The 17,863-nt window shown below is 39.5% G+C and overlaps 1 protein-coding gene across 1 annotated transcript in view; it reads left to right on the top strand.

Annotated features, from left to right (window-relative positions):
* Window positions 1-17,863, top strand: part of tbl1x (transducin beta like 1 X-linked) — a 33,562-nt gene that overhangs the window by 550 nt on the left and 15,149 nt on the right. The gene's annotated exons all lie outside the window — the stretch shown is intronic.

Raw genomic sequence — 17,863 nt, 5'->3', positions numbered from 1 at the left:
CTTTTTTATTTTTCCACAATTCTCCCCCTTTATAAGCCCCGTTTGCCTTTCGGTTACCAACTGTTTACCCTCAGGATTGTTTACACTCCCTTCATATCTCCTCTTTAATCATTAAAAACAAGTTTCCAAAAACGCTTTTATCTCAATTTGGGCAAAAGACAACAATGCCTACTTCAGCTTATAAACTATGCTGAAACCATTCAGCTCACGTAGTGCAACTTTCTCTTATTTTTCATCACATTTGGAAATATGATAAATATTTATATTGCCATGCAGACTTGGGAAGCAGTTGAGTGGGGGAGGGGAAGGACATCCAACTGTACTATAGGTTGCTCCTCGGTTTTCAAGAAACTGTTCATGTTACTGTACATACATCTAATGTTACCCATCCCAAATGACTGGGTGTAAACACACCAGCAGTGTCAGTTCAAACAAAATAAACACAGCTATGTGGGATTCTACGTGTAAACTCTTAACCGGACCAATACGTCACATTGGAGCTAAACAAATCCTCTTATTTAACGTAAAACTGAATCTTATTGTAATCTGTATTTCATAGTTATGAGATCAAGTATGTGCAGACGCTGTTAGTACCTTCTGAGGGTCAATACTGGGCAGCCAAGCCTACTAATTCGAATATAATAAGTATGATTGGCCCTGCGACTTGTATGTATTAAGCTGTAAGTAAAAGTCACCAACAGTTGAAACACCAAAGGCCTTCTACTACAGACCCAACTCTTAAAAAACACACACACAAAAAAAAACAAGTTAAAACTATCAAATCAATTAAACAGTGGAACTGGTTTGTTTAAACTACTGACCTACTTTACCAGGTTGTTCACCAGAATCCTCACCAAAGTTGAGCATTTGCCATGAACCCTTAATTGCGGTCATTTTAAGAAACAGTTTTAGTGCCAGCCATTAAAAGAACAATAGTGTTTTATGACTGCCCTGCAACTACTCTAATGTTCCCATTCACTAACAATGTTAGTGTGTACATTGAATGTCATTAAATCCTCTCATTGAGAGGTTGATGATTTGGTCACTTTTTTTTTTTTGGCATAGTGTCTTTTACCCTGTGTAATTTCCCAAAAATCACAGGCTTCGAATTGATGTTTAGATTTTTTTTCTCACCCCCCCCCCCCCATCCTTACATTTTGTAGTCATATGAAAGTCCACTATCTCAGCTGTGAGATGACACTATCTTATTTTGATGATATGCTTCAGTCTAGAAACAAACTGAAGACCTCATGTGGTGGATTATAGCCACTCGTCATTTGGCCAAGCCATTCAAATCTGCTGGGGGACTCTGAGCCAATTCACCTAAGAGACGGCAGCGACTCCATTGGCTCATTTTAAAGGACTCCGTGTTCAAAACAGCATTGTATCCTGTGCAGAAGTAGGGCAAGGAAGTCCCCGAGAAAGCCAGCGATGACCCTCTGCTGCTGTAACGCCTATATCAAGCTGTCCAAATATTTTTGTTGCAATATTTACTTATGATAGACCATTGGGGGGAGTTGGCAATTCTCTCTCTCTAAAAGGGACATGCAGTGCACATGGGCCTCCAGCCAACTGGCAGACTCAGCGGTTACTCTAAAATAACGTCCATATAAGTACTGGTCAGTTGAGGTTATAATTATTATTTATTTACGCTTATTTTAGATGTAGTGTGGTTGTTTTTATAGCCTGGGACCTTTCTGTTACCTGGAGTAGATACTGTGTCGATGAAATGTAAATAAAAAGTTGCAGGAGGAAGCGATTGAGGTTGGTGGAAGAGATTGATTCCAGGCTTCGCGATGGCAAATCCAGAGGTTGGAAACTGACTTGTTCCTCAATCACTGCAACTTTAGAAAAAGGAATATTGACATTTCTTTAACAGGTTTTAGTTAGTAATCGTGTAGATATTGTGCTGTTTTGGTGGAAATTTCCAATGTCCAAATATGGTCAATTTCATATTTTTACACAAACCGACACTAGTGCCCAGTCCCCACATAGTCTATTTTGAAAATTTAAATCCTACCACAATATATATATATATTTTTTTACATCATTTGATATATATCGCTATATAGTACAAATCACTAATCTTAAATGGTCGGTGTTACTCTTAACCTTTTATTTAGACGTTTTTTTCAATTTTTTTTTTTTTTTTTTTTTTCAATGGCAAAAATTGGACATAAGGCAGCATTGGCTCAGGTGGTAAGAGTGGTCTTCTCCCGACACAAAAGTTGTGGGTTCAATCCCCGGCCACTGTGACCATGTCCAAGATACTGAATCGCCAGTTCCTCCTGATGCTGCGTCATCAGTAAGGAAATGAGGAGACAGTGTCAAAGCGATTTGAGCACCTTGAAAGTAGCAAATCCCTATACAAGTTGAAACCCATTTAACATGGCATGGAACATTATACAACCATGTAAGGAAAATAAAACGCATAATCTTATTATGCAAAAGCATTTAAGTTTTCCAATTCCAATTTATCCCCAGGGAGTTGGTAATGAGGGTCCATTAGTTTAATCATCCACTTGAATCCCCTACTGTATTTGCTTTGGTAGCATGTCTTTTGCGATACAATTTTGTTGTTGTTTTCAGATGGGGGCTGCACGCTACTGTTTCTTGTCAGACTTCACAAAACCAAAAGAACTCCGCACTACCAAACTTTTCGGGCCTTTCTTGTCAACGATGTCATCTGTTGAGGATGTGGACATCCAGCCTTGGGCTGTCTCGCGTCCTTTCTTCCGAGAGGAACATAATTTTTTTTCTCTCTTCCCTTCCAGCTCTCTCCCACGGCTGCAGCAGTAGGCTACAAAAATTAGCGGCTGTTGCGTGCCGCTACTAAATGTGCTGTGTGCCGACCTCACTTGGCATGGTTGTACTGACGCAACATGATGGGTTCGGCAGGGAAACTCATTATTTATTATTGGCCATTCGTATTGTCCGTTGTTCGTCAACACCGTCAAAACGGACGGACCATCGTAGCCGCTAAACAGTGAGACTGAGACAGCACGCCACTTCAGTGGTGGCCCCTCCAAGGTTAATGCAGAGACGCACATGCTGGCCATGGTTTTTGCTTGCGTCATTACAACATCCTGTTTAGCCCACAAAAGTCTTTCAGCCAAAAATGCACTTTTAGGCCATTTTCGGTTGCAAATTTTGGTGTATCACTCTCTACAATTGTTAATCATATAATTTGATTACAACAAAAGTTTGAAGCAAAATCTCTGCCTCAAAGCTTTACAGGGATAATTTTTCCACATGGTCTAATATTACTACAGTCGCATGTACCACTCCATGTAGAATACATTGTTGCAAAGCCAAGAGGAAAGAGTCCATAAAAGACAATGTCCAAAGTTTGGGATCATTTCACACTTAACAAGAAAGATGAAGTGCAATGTCTACCCCAACAGTCCGTTTACAATCGGCAGCAAGGTAACATATCGTTGTTAGCAAATTTGATATAGCCTACTCTCGCTAGTTAGAATGTATAGTAATACCCCTGCAAGTGGTGAAGGATAGACAGTCACCAGTGCGCTTTAAATCACTTTATTGAATAAACGGTAAGAAAACAAACATGTAATAAGTACATAATTACACAATCTGCTATGGCTACAACTTACACCGAGTCACTCAAAACACACAGCCAGCCAACTCTACACTCTCATTCACTGACGCCCACGTCACCCTCCTTTCAAATCCATACACACTCAAAGTCACAGATACCTCAGTAGACCGTGAGGATGGCGACCCCAAATAGACAAAAATATGACCTGCACCTCACATGCACATTATTCTTTAAAAATGCAAAATATTTTTTTATGCAATTACTTGGTTAATCAAAAGGATATTTGGTAGAATACTCATTTCTAAAAGTATTCGATAGCTGCAGCCAATTTCCGCCATTATTTTATCTGTGACGTACTATTGCATTGTAAGACGGACAAATTACACTCATGCGCTTGACATTTTATTTTCACAGACCACTACTTTAAACCTTTACATGGCAACAGTCACACCACCATTGTCAAAAAACCTTCACTTTGCAACACATTATGAAATGTTTGTATTTTTATTCTCCAAAAACCCTATTGTCATGTAAAAGAACAGCCAAACAGCCAACTGTGTTTATTTGTTTTCAGTTCAGTCGGAGCAGTGGAATGATACAAGGAAGAAATTCGCAAGATATGGAACGTTTGTGGGTTAGGAATGAATTGAGTAATCTGAAGTGTACAGTATCTAGGGCAAAGGCATGGTGTGTTTTTTTCCCCAACATGTAATCAACAGGATCTCGTAGTGTATTCTGAGTCTTGTAGAAAGCCACTGGATATATTTCTGGGACCTGCATTTATAACCAAATCTATATGTAATGCTGGTATTTAGAACTTGGGAATTGCACTGTGTCCAAAAGTCCGACAGCATACATTCATAGTGTTATGTTTACATTGTAACAGCAAGCCAGAATTTCAGACTCTTTTTTTTTTTTTTTTATTGTTTGTGTGAAAGAAATTCACATATCCAATCTTTGCTTGTGGCTTTGCAATCATGGGAGACAAATATGGAATACACTTCTCAAACTGCTTGTGAAAAGACTGCTCTCTCCCCTAACATCATCAAAATACAAAACCAGGCAATTTATGTAAAGTGTGTGTGTGTGTGTGTGTGTTTTAAAAAGCCAAGGCTCATTGAAGCTGTTCTTTGTATCTGCACCTCACACAGTGAAGAAATTTTATGTTATATCACTGGCATAACAGCTGCGTGATGATGACTGAACACAAGTCCCAGAGAGAACTGGCCCAAGGGCAGGGCCCGTGAAGGACTCCACGACAGATAGCTGACTCATGATTACTAAAACAATCACTTAAATATGTATTAGCAAAGTAAGAATTGAACCAGTTATGAGCTGAAACAGAGATGCCAAGACAGTTATCCAAGCTATTAAGTAAATTGGCATGGTTGATGGCTTGAGAGGCAGCAGTTAAATGGAGTGGTAGAATGCAGGGGAGTTGCTGCTAATGGAGAGAAGGCTTGGATGCAAGATGAGAAAATATTTGAGTATTGTGGCAAACATTACGTGGCGTTATGATTAGGTAACAGCATAGTACATATACTGTCAAGCAATGGGTTTTCTGTCATTATGTGTTGTGTTATGCGAATAATGAAGAATGCATGGTTTTTGAAAATCGGAAGGATCTATTTTGATGTCCCGAAAGCAGGAAAGAATTTCAGAAATCATGAGGGTTGCTATATCTGGAGTTGATTATTTTATCATAGTATTTAGTAATTTGTTGTCGTTAAGAACTCGAGAGTTCTATAATGTAATGAAAGTCGAGTCAAAATCGATTAATTGAAGATATTGATATTTTTTTCAGCACAGTACATTGACCCCCAACTTTTTTTGCGCCACAGACCGGTTTCACGTAAATACATACATCGACAGACAAATGATGAAAAATACTATTATGCGGAATATCCACACATCCATCCATTCTCTCAACTGCTTATCCTCACTAGGGTCGCGAGCGTGTTGGAGGCTATCCCAGCTGACTTTGGGTGGGAGGCTTTAACTGTTTGCCAGATAGTCGCAGGGCACATATAGACGAACAACCATTCATATTTACACTCGCGCTACACAATATATCTTTTGAGCATTGTCATCACAATGTACAGTACATGTGCGCAATAGTCATATCGCAAGGTCTTGCGCAATGTTGGTGGATTGATATGCAGTCAATCAACTGTAATACTAATAAGTAACCAGCAGAGGGACCTGATTGGACATGCTAATAAGATTAGCGCTGATTTTAAAGTTATTTATAACGCATCAAATAACACATACTGAGCACCCCAGGGTGTTAGATACTTAGGTTTTGTGTGCTAACTATTCATTAGGACACGGGAAACAATTACACGCCTGCATTTACTGTATCTCTCTTCGGAATGTGACGAACGAATGCGTGTCACAACAGATTATGCTTGGGAGCAGTCATGGCATTATTGAAGGGACAAACCTAAAGTGTGCCCGTTTTGCTTAAATTAATGCACTCAAATATAACTGCTTACTATGTGCGCTAGCTCACAAGCTAACTGGCTAGCAAGCTAACGAGGCATCGAGCACGCCAGTACGGCGTCGGCTCATCCGTCTGACTTGGTTTTGTGTTGCGGGTGCATCCACATAACAGTGACACATTAGGGAAAGTTAACTGTTTAATAGACACAGCGACAGTCAGCTTGTGGCTATGTGAGCCGAGCTACAGACACATGCTTGATTGACAGCTGAAGGGGAGCATTTAGCGGACACGCCCACACTGGCCTGCAGCTCGAGGGTGGGGTTTATTTTGAAGTGGCGATGATCAATGTGTTCTGCAATTCATATTAGTTTTCACTACTACTTTTTTAATATCCGGCAATTAACATATGTCCCTTATGTAACCCAGATACAGCCGGCACAACCGACGTTTTGTAAACATATGAATGCAGCATTTCGGTCACATGGGCCAGTCAGCCAATCATCAGTGTATTTCTTGTGATGTGGTCACATGGGTTACTCGGCCAATCAGGTGCTTAAATACTATAACAAGGAAATAGAGACAGTGCTGCAGTAGCCCGGCTAAGAGACGTGTTTAAGTATAGCCCACCAAAAACTAAATTTTGAGCACAAGGGCTCATTATTTTATACATAGATAAGACCACGACAATATCGAGGCACTTTTAATAGTGTGATATTGTGAATCCTGTGACATCTCGAGTTACGACACATCGTGATATGGATAAAGTTCCCATTATCACATAGCTGTTGACCGCACATTATTGGATTTAACATTTTAGCAATGAAGGTGGAGCTTTAATTTGCACCGCTGTCCTCTTTCCTCACTGCCAGTCGAGTGGTCCCGCTGGGGTGAATATTTTAAGACTAGCAGCAAAAAGTAATATCTGACGCTAGCAAGGCTAATCGCCATTTTAATCAACAACCATGTTATTTTAATTCTCATGGATGCAGATGTATGTAGACTGTCACCGTCTAATGCAATACATTTCGATGCTCCACAGAGCGTTGTAGTTAGCGGTGGCTACAGATGTGCAAGTTGCAAGTCTTCTGTTAATTCACCGATTGGAAGCAGAAATTCCAGAAAAACACGTGATTAGCAGTTAGTTGCCAAGAAACGCTATACGTCGATGCAAAGTCGTAGAGTTAACTCTTCTAACAGCCGACTAATCTGTCCAATTCCGAGTAAAAAGAACTGCCGCTATGACAGCCCGTCTGAGCAGCATTAACCTGCTCAATACAACACTGGCATGGAAACAGGAAAAAAAAGAAAAAGAAAAATCTTCCGGACGAAGATTTTTTCGGATTTTTTTTTTTTTTTTAAATCATCTTATTGTGCAGTTATCATTCTTTGGCTGTCTTGTGGTTCACATACGTAGCTGATTTGATGCATTTAGTAGCGTGGATTGTTGCTCAACGACCCAAGCAACATCGCCTTGTAGTTGCCTGGCAAAAACAATCCAGGGTGTCGTCAGCCGCAATTGGCTTCAGTGCTTATCGAACAGGATAAAGATTGAAAAGGGATGGTCTCAGTTATCAGTTTAAAAATGTGAAACTTGAACTCTTCTGTCTTATTAAAAAAAGTAGAATACTTGAATAATATAATTACTTTACGTGTCTGTTGCAACTGCATAATGTTCATTTTCTGTGTTTGTTTCCTCATAAAATCCCAAATGAGATGTCATTTTGCAAGCCATTTCATTCGTGCATGTGCACCGTATAACTGAGGCAAGAGCACAGATAATTTTAAGCAGATGACTATGAAACCTCTGCATGGGATTTGACACTTGTCAGATCTTGGGTGATCATTACTTGTGCGATATTTGTCACCTGCTGCTCCAGAGGCACTGGAGACAGAGTGTAGCGTTAAAGGTGACATGGAGGATTAATGTTCGCTGATTCCATCTTGGACTGAATTACAGATTGGCCTTTATCATATGCGATAGCACTTTGATAATCTCTTCGTATGAATTGTAACATAAACACATTTTTCAGCAATGTACTTTTGTCACATTCTGTGATTCCCATCTCACAAACTCCCTTTACACTAACTACGAATGTTCCTGGTTGATGGAGATGAGATAGCGCATTACGCTGCTGTTATGTTGGTTACAATGCTGGATCAATGTCTGCCCAGAATAGAATGGGACAGAGCAGTTCATTCACAACCCAGGCAGAGCTCTCAAAGGTCTTTTATGGAATGTTATGGTAATTAACACAGTGGACAACATTATGTAGTCATTGGTAATTTCTGTGTTACAATGGCAGATAATGCATTATTACATCAAAGTCTCTTAGGCTTTTCATCTCCTTGTTTCCTATCATCAAAATTGTTGCCTTTTTTTTTTTTAAAACCCAAAGAATTTATAGACATCAATGTTCCTTTTTGTCCTTGACTGTCCGGAAGCTTAAGACAAGCTCACATCCAAAACACACACATCCAATGATTAATTGAATTCAAATGAATAGACTGAGCATGAGGCTATCTTGGGGTGGGGGGGAACCCTGTCCTTTTCAAATGAAACCATAGTTCATAAGAAATGAAGGTGTATCGGTGTATTTTTTTTGGTACTTTTAGAAGGTTGACAATCATTTTTAGAACAGTTACTTCTGGTCTCTTTTAAAAAACATTTTTTTTTTACAGAATGTACAGTGGCCCTGAAGTGCAAAACACAACAGCAAATAACTAAACACAATGGCAAGTTAAAAAACAAGACAGCAAATAACTAATCACAACAACAAATAACTAAACACAACAGCAAATCAAAAAACAACAAATAACTAATCACAATGACATAACTAAACACAATAGAACACAACTAAAGTAAACACAACTCTTCCTGTAGGTTCGTCTTAGCAGTGATGAGTCTTATCCCCGACCAGTACCTTCCTTTTCCGGTAACTTAATGTTGTTTTGTTTTTTCATTTGTTGTTGTTTTTTCATTTGCTGTTGTGTTTAGTTATTTATTGTTGTGTTTAGCTACAGTATTTGCTGTTGTGATCAATATTTCACTGCTCGTACGGTGAAGGTGTAACCTGAATTTATATGCAAGTCTGAAAGCACCATGATCCATTACTAACTTTTAGCTAATGCAGTATTAAATTCATAATAATTAAAGTAAATATTTGTATGAATAACACTTGTAAGCCATAAACCATTCTAATGGAAAACCAGTATTGTAACTACGAGGCAAACTGAACGTGACTTCTTGTACTGCGTATGACTGTTGCTGATTGTTACACTGTATTTTTAATATTTTGCTCCTCCTCTACTCGGTGCTGTGTCACAACATCGTCAAAAATTTTGCCGATTGTTACTTTGGGCCAGCATCTTCGGCTAATGAGCGTTCTGTTTTGAGCTGACGTGTCAATAATAATAGGTGTCTTTGTGTATGTAATGAAATAAGTAATACAATTTCTTTTTTTTTTTTTTTGGCAGTACTGAGAAAATTATGTTCAGAATCAGAAATCTACGTTGTACTGTACTATTGTACTGTAGTCTCAATGGCTGTCTATATCTGAAGTGGATCATTACAGAATTCTTTCTTTTATAAAATAACAAAGTCACACAAAATATTAGCAGGTTAAGAACACTCATAGAGGTCAGTATAATGAAGCGATATCTTCCTTGATATACACTACAGAGCATTTATTACCACAAAGCTGGTAATCATTAGTGACACTCGGTAGACAAGGCAGATTAGTCTTTGTCAGGATAAAAAAAAATCTGATAAAGCTTACCTACATGTGTAACAAGATTTCAGATGCTACAGAGGTTAAGTTTTAGCATAATGGTGGGATAAGTACAAAGAAGGAAAAGCACATGTTCCAAAGTATACCACAACCGCCGTCAAACAGTATATAAATGCGGTGTTGTGCGATAAGTATGTCGAGCTGCCAATCGGCGGACTTGCTTGTCTTTTATTAATGATGTGATGACCGATAGAAGTAGTGATAGAAATTCTTAAGTGTACTGGGCTTGCTATATGCTCCAGTTAGGCCAAAGGAGGGAATTTGTATGGTGCTTCACTTAACAAGTGAATAATGTCCAGGCAAAGCAGCCCAAGACCTCAAGAAACAATATGGATGGCCTCAACTCAACCCAGTAAAGCCTTCTTTTTTTTAAAACTATAGACAAAAGCCCACTTTTAACTGCAGTGCAGTTTGCAAAGTGCCTTTTTTTCTTTTCTTAGAAATAAAAGATGCCAAAACAACACATCCGTACTGCTGTTTGGCACACATTTTGCTGGAGTACGAACTGTGCTAAATGTGTTATAGACAGAGCAGCAGTCCAATGATTAGTTGATGGAGAATAACCTCTGTGCTACAACAGAAATGGAATAGGAAGAAAACAAGTAACAAAGCTTGCCTTCTTCGTGTTATAAATAGCCACATGCCAAGAGGAAATAACCAAAATGTTGGATGTCTTCCATTGTTGCCCTTTGTTTACTGTGTCTCTGTTGAATTTGCTGGCGAGTTCCACTGTGGTGAGCTGCTGTGATGTCACATTATATCCTTCCATCCATCCATCAATTTTCTGAGCCGCTTCTCCTCACTAGGGTCGCGGGCGTGCAGGAGCCTATCCCAGCGATCATCGGGCAGGAAGCGGGGTACACCCTGAACTGGTTGCCAGCCAATCGTCACATTTTTTATTTGTTTATTTATTTAACCTGTCCCGTGCATTTTTTGGCGAGTTCCACTGTGTTGAGCTGCTGTGATGTCACACTATTTATGCGTCCTACCCACCCCGCTGTGGAAATGCAAGCCATCGTTCTAAACTGCAATGGCTCGCTGAACTATAGCAATAAATGAAATCATGGCTAAAGAAGTCCCATAAATGGACAAATTATTTCCAAAAGTATACAGTGGTACCTCCAATTAGAAGTTTTTCGAGATACGAGCCATCAGTCAGCCAATTTAAGAAAACAAACAAAAAAACTCGCTGAGTTGAGTTACAAGTGCTGCATGGTGGCAGCGAACAACACAAAAGCAGCAGATAGTAAGCAATTCTTCTAAAAAGAGGCCAAGCACTTGTTTCAGTCGGCTTATTGCCACTCCCAGTTGAAGTTTATTATAAAACTAAACACAAAATAAACAATTACGTCTTTTGTATTGAACCAAACCACATAACTTTTTGCTTTGCGTAAGTCCATTAGCTTAATGCTAACATGCAATGCAAAACATCATAGAGGGGCTATTGAAACTAGCATCAGTGTTACTGTCGTTATAACAATTTAAGTGCTGAATATTTGAACACAAATGGTGCAGCAACACATGTAGACAGACAATATAACATTTCTTATAGGTATACTTTATCCGTTGCGAAAAACGACTCTCTGCTCCTTCTTACTGACCTTAGAAGAGACCGCTGTCTTTGTTAATTTATTTTTTAAGTGCAATACTGTAGTTTTTGCCGATTAAAAACGTTCTACTATTTTGTTTTGCTGTTTGTGGAGGGTTGAACCGATTATTTGCATTTCTATTAATTTCCGTAGGGGAAGATGATTTGAGATGAATGTTTTTAGTTATCAACTCTTTTACTTTGTTTTTGCATGGTTGTTCTTTTAAAAGTCTTCTGAAACTGAGGACTTTGTCTCAAAATGTCTTTGATTTGAAACTGTGTGCTATTTTTCTTAAGCCCTCTTGACTTTGAAACGTCTACTCTCTGGTTTTGTAAAACTGTGCCAATACAGATATGACAGTATTCCTGTCTGTAGCTCGTAATAAATAGGCTATATTACAGTGGTAAACTGTAGTGAGTGTGGGCGAAATTAAATACTCAATCCAAGGAACAACTAAAGGTTTTACAAATGCTTTCATATTTTGAAAATGCTTTACAAGTCACAGGTGTGTATATGAAAGTATATATCTGTTCAAATGCCAGGTTTTTGTGATGAGAAAAAAATGAGACCAAGATAAATCATTTCAAAACCACCATTATACTGAGACCTATAACGTGTACAACTCAATTAGAAAATAGATCTTTAAGAGAGGGGAAGTAAAAATAACTGAAGTGTTTACACAAGTGTAACACCCTCTTAAAACTGTTGATGTTGCGGTGTTCAGAAAGAATTAATTACATTAAAACTCATGTTAACTGTGAGTCTGCACACATCATCATTTAATTTAATTCATTTAAAATGCCCCTGATGAATCCCCAATAAAGTTCAGATGTTATAATGGGATTTTCCTGGCATTTTTGTAGTCACATCTAACAGTATAAGGCATTGTTCAGCAGAAAACCTCCTCAGCATCATTGTTCAAAAATATCAGACAGGAGAAGGGTACAAAAGTATTTCCGCGAAATAACAGACACTGTGGATCACAGTGAAGGCAGTCATCAAGTGGACAAAATATGGCACAGGAGTGACATTACCAAGAACCCGACTTTTCTCCAAAATTGATGAACAGACAAGAGAAAACTGGGCAGGGAGGCTAAAAATAGGCCAACAGCAACAGCGGAGCTGCAGGAATTTCTGGGAAGTACTGACTGTTTAATACATGTGACAACAGTCTCCCGTCTTCTTCATACAGTAGCGTGACAAAGTATTGGGCCCCTTGTCTAATTATATTTTTGCATAGTTTCCCCACGTTTAAGATCATCAAACAAATGCAAATATCAGACAAATATAACCCAATTTAACTTAAAATGCATTTTTTAAATGATTTCATTTATAAAGGAAAAAAAACATATTCATAGTTACTTAGTGCAAATGCAACACTTACTCGTGGTGGTGGCAGCGTCATCCTTGGGAGCTGTTTTTCTTCAGATGGAACTGGGGCCTTAGACAATCTGAAGGAAATTATGAACAATTCCGAATACCAGTTAGTATTACCGCAAATCCTTTAGACTTCTGCTAAAATGCACGAAAACAAGACTACTAGAACAGCTGAACTTTATTTGGGGTTAATAAAAGGGGCTTTCAATTTAACAGGTTTTGAAAGTGATTGGTTAATTCTGGAAATACTCACATCCACAGTTGTAAGACTGTGTGTACTTGTGCAACCACTTTATCTAAGTTCTTTTATTTCCGCTCTCAATAAAAGATTGAATCATTTTCCGGTTGAGTTGTACAGGTTGTAGGTCACATTAATAGTGGGAAAATATTTTAAATTATTTGTCTTAGTCTCATTTTTATATTACAAAAGCATAGCATTTGAACAGGGCTGTGTAGGTTTTTTTTATCCACTGTAGATATGTAATTGATCCCTCAGGAAATTCTGTTGACATGAGCATAAATTTGGATAATCCTCATAGCAACAGCCACCATTCCCCTATCATCAGACTGATCTGTAGTGAATATTATTGAACCGAAAATAAGCACAAACAGGGTTTACTTGACGTGTTTGGGAGCCTGGAAATCAGATCACAATCAGTTTTTGCACGTGAGTATGGTAGTTTCTCTACAAAGTGGCATTGCCACTAAAAGGGAGATCATGTAGGTGTAGTAATAGCATTGCACTGTACAAAGTCGAGGAACGGCATGGCTCGGAATGAAGGTGAGTATTTCGGTTTGACCCCAAAGTCGGATGGAAGGGAAGTGCGAGGAGTGTGGGGGCTGCTTCGGGTGGCATGAGCAGCTGTTGACAGAGAAGCGAGATCTACTGGTTGCCATAGCAACATTTGTATTGCCCACAGTGCGTGGCGCCGTGTTTACAGCTTATTTGTGCAGTCCTTGTGATGCCGAAAAAATAATAATTGCCCGGCCCAAGCTTTTGTGTTGACGACTTACCACCTCAAGGACAGTGTTTCTTTATTTTTTGCTTTGCATTTGGGAACATACATGTACTAACGAAAGACGTGGCTGAAATTATTTTCTCATAGTTAAACCGTTCTTGAGATAGACCCATTTATAACATTTCCTTTTGAAAAAGTGATAGTTTCACATCCTGTCAGGAGTGAGGTAGCTCTTTGTATCATCACTGTCACTGTACTCTCACTTCTCTACATACGATTTTCTGTATCGCAGATGCATGCTTGTTCTTTGACACAGCACACAACATAAAGAACCTGTCACACTGTCTCACGGGAGCCTCGATTTTACGCTGTATATGTCCTCTATCATCTTGTACGTTTATAAATGCATAAGGGATTGGTACCATGTTAAACAAGCGTCTGGTTTGTATTAAGAAGAGCCATTAAGGCTGACGATTTTGTGTTGTATGTACATATGCTGCACTGAGGCACTGTCTGTGTCCCGCAATCTCCTCAACACACACCACACACACAATATATTCATTGCCACCCACCCCCACACTGTCATATACACATGCAGGCATCATGATCGTGCTCCCAACAGCATCCATATCAGGCTATTTGACTAATAGATAGGATGAGGTTGAAAACGGGGGACGGTTTCTGGACAGCTCCTACAATAAATTGTTTTGTCTTCGTTTTGTACGGTGGTACCTTGAAGGTCAAACGTCTTAAAGCGTAGAAACTTTGGAATTTGACCACAATTTTCTGGAAAAGTATGTGTTACAAGTAGTACAAATTTTTGACATCAAACTATTATCTTGCGTGAAGCCAACGCAATTTACTCCACTTAATTTCAGCCAGAATCAAAGGATTAAGTGCATGTTTTGAATATTCCTCTTTCAATATGTGTCTCTTTTTCTCTGAAAAAAAAGGACAGTGGTAAGACAAGAAGAAGAATTTTAGAAGAAATCCACTGGAAGTTGTCTTGAAGTAAGCTGACTCATTTCAGGCAGAAAGACTCCGGCGGTGTCAAAGTAATTAAAGATTTTCTTTCAATGCCATGCCAGTCAGAGATGGTTGTCGGTATCCATGTGGATGATCGAGCAAAAGTGTTGGTTCTGTTAAGCACTGTTACCTGTTTCTGGTTGTTGTTTTCTACTTCCTATTTTTTTTCCATTTCCCATTGGACTTTGAATTTGATATTCTGTCGAGTCCCATTTGTTTGAATTTATAAAGGAAAAGGAGCGCTGAGGTTTGTAGACTACAATGTTGGCTTCTCACACAAGCCGTGGATTGGTAAACTGCCATATGCTTGCTGCTTGTGATAAAAAGGTAGCTTGTTATATGTAGGTTTATTTTAACCTTGTATGTTATATTCGTGGTTGATTTCATTGCATACTTGTCTGACAATAAAAGTTAAAAAATGAGATGCATAAGCACCTTATACATCTTTGTTATCCCCCCTCATTTGTCATTAAAATTAATTTGTATAGTGTTTGACCTTTTTGAGTACCTCTGTACCTCAGTTATATTAGCCAGATAATAAATCAGAACACTGACGACTTGCTGCCGATTAGTCCTTTGGGGCCATTTGTTCAATGTCAAAACATTCTAATGCATTATTCCCCAACCACCACCCCCACCCCCTTTTGAGTCCATGTCTGACATAATGGAAATGAGTCCTTATAAGATGGATTTATCTATAATAAGCAACAGAGGTTTGGGTCTGAAATATCACAGGTTTGTTGTCAAAAGAAAATAGCCGTGTTGACGTGAGTCAGATTGAAGGCAATTTAAAGGCAGGCACTCTGCAATACTGCTGTTGAAATGAGCCGACCATAATGGCTCCTTGCTTGATAGCACTGCACCATACAAAAGTTGTCTAGCGCTGTGCTGGTATGTTTTTGTTGTTGTTTGTTTTGTTTTTTTGTGTTAGTGTTCTTTCATTGAGGTCAGCGTTTCCCACAGAATTCGATTCGCCCCGTGGTGACCCCGTAGGCTGTTTTTGTGTGACTAACCATGCTATATCCTCATTTATATGCATATTATTCATCAGAGCAAGCTATCTCATGTTCAAATCTGCCCTATTATCGCTTATTAGCAGGCATGTTTCTGACCAGTCCTATAAGCGAATCACATGATCTTGTGCTTTGATAATCGGGCGCGAGATACTTGGCACGTTTAAAGTAATCTATGTGGTCATTTGGAACACAAACTCCAAGGGGGTGAGAAGAATTAATAGTATTAAAATGATACCTAGCTTTGTCTTTGAACAGTTTAAGGCTCTTGAAGTTGGGTTTCTGCAGTAATTGTAGCGCAATTCCAGTAGGCAAAGTGGGAGTTTGCCAAGATGCTCCCATGTGAATCGAGGCTTCCATGATGAATCCTTTCAGCGATCCTTGTTGTTTGTCACCATCCCCCATTTATTGAGCAGGGAGTACACACTAGATAGTAGATACGCCCATACGCAACAATAGCATATGCGGTTATTTATCGAAAGAGAAAGTGCTTATGTAAGCCTTGTTTTACTGAGAATCTATCGAATAATGGGGTCTTGGATTACCATAGCCAGGGTGACAAGCAGCTCGTTGGAGCTTCTCGTGGTATCGGTGTTACCGCCATGACCCATTTCATTGTGAACCCGCTGAAAGTAGCTGTAGGTTGGGGGCAGCGGGTCGCACGGGTGGGTGGCCTCTTTGTGCCAGGGAGAGATCTGTAGTCTGTAGCTTTGAAACTGATCATCAGCAGGTAATTTCATTATCCGTCGTGGCTTAAAGGAATGTTAACCGCTGGGTAATTTGCTGACCTACATTGCTGGCGCTGAGTGACTGAGAGAGACAGGCACACGCCGGATCAGGAAACGCACCACAGAAATTGGCAATGCGAGCTGTGGCTGAAACCATTTTTTTGTTTTGTTTTTTTCTAATTCACGACTCTGAAATAGTGCAGTGTTTTTACTCCTGTCTTTGGATATAAATCGAGAGGTCTTGAGTGTTATCAGTTCCCACCTGTGTTTTCCTCCTGTATGTGTTTGCGCGTGTGTGTGTGTGTGTGTGTGGTACACACACACACACACACACACACGCGCACACTATGAAGTGCACGAATTGCTGTTGTGATTACCTGTTTTTAGGATCATTATTTATCACCCTGCCCCCATTCCACCATTTCTCTCTCTCTCTGTGTGTGTGTGTGTGTGTGTGTGTCTCTCTCTTCTGCTTCCCCTCCCCCACACACCCTGGCCAAGCCCCCCCCCCCCCCCCCCCCCCCCCTCCCCCGCGCTTCAAGACTGCAGCCCAACCAGAAGCTTCAAAGGCGGGTTTTACTCAGCAGAGCAGTTCAAGAGAAAATGGCTGCTGTGTGCAGGTCTTGTTTGCACATCTGTCAGGAGGTGACTGTTCAGGAGAAAATGGGGTCCCTGGTATGCTGGGTTTCAGCGGCATTCTTTTCACAGACCTGCATGTGCTGGAGATGGCTGCTTTTTGTTTTGTACATTCATTCAAATCAACATCCTGTTTCTTAAAATATTGGCATATATTATACAGTGTTTTTTTTATTTTTAAATGACACTCAGTGCTCTTTTGTTACATTTGTAAAGTTCTATACAAACCCTTATTTTGACATGAGAATATATGGATTGAATGAATGCTTGCCTCCATGTACTGTACAGCAATAGGTAAATTGGGCCCTACAGCTACTTAGTAGCCTATTGTCTATTTTTAGACCGCCATTAATGCAGCACAGTCGAGGCTCAGTGACTTGAGTGTAAAAGATGTCTTTGCATGCAACTCCATTGCCCTAAATGTTAGTGTTGCACCATTTCTTTACGCCTCACCTTTCCACACATAATACATATAAAGGCAAAGGGGAAGTGAAGGATGGGAAGTTACAGTTACTCTTAATATACAAAGGGCTCATCCACAATTTTGTGGTGGGCAGTTCCATCTGTTTATTTTGTGTTGCATATACAGGATAGCTTGACATTTACACTATCAATTGTACATATGTATTGACTATCAGGTGAATTATTGGATCATAAATACTAGGCATGAGCATTTGACAAAATTTCTATAATCTACTATGGGGGTGTTGTATTAAGGAGAATCTACTGCAGATGTCTTAGCCTT

The sequence above is a fragment of the Phycodurus eques genome, chromosome 12, assembly GCF_024500275.1.
Source record: "Phycodurus eques isolate BA_2022a chromosome 12, UOR_Pequ_1.1, whole genome shotgun sequence".
In the NCBI taxonomy this organism is placed as follows: domain Eukaryota; kingdom Metazoa; phylum Chordata; class Actinopteri; order Syngnathiformes; family Syngnathidae; genus Phycodurus; species Phycodurus eques.
Note: the sequence above shows the minus strand (reverse complement) of the source record. Positions and strands in the feature narration are given on the sequence as shown.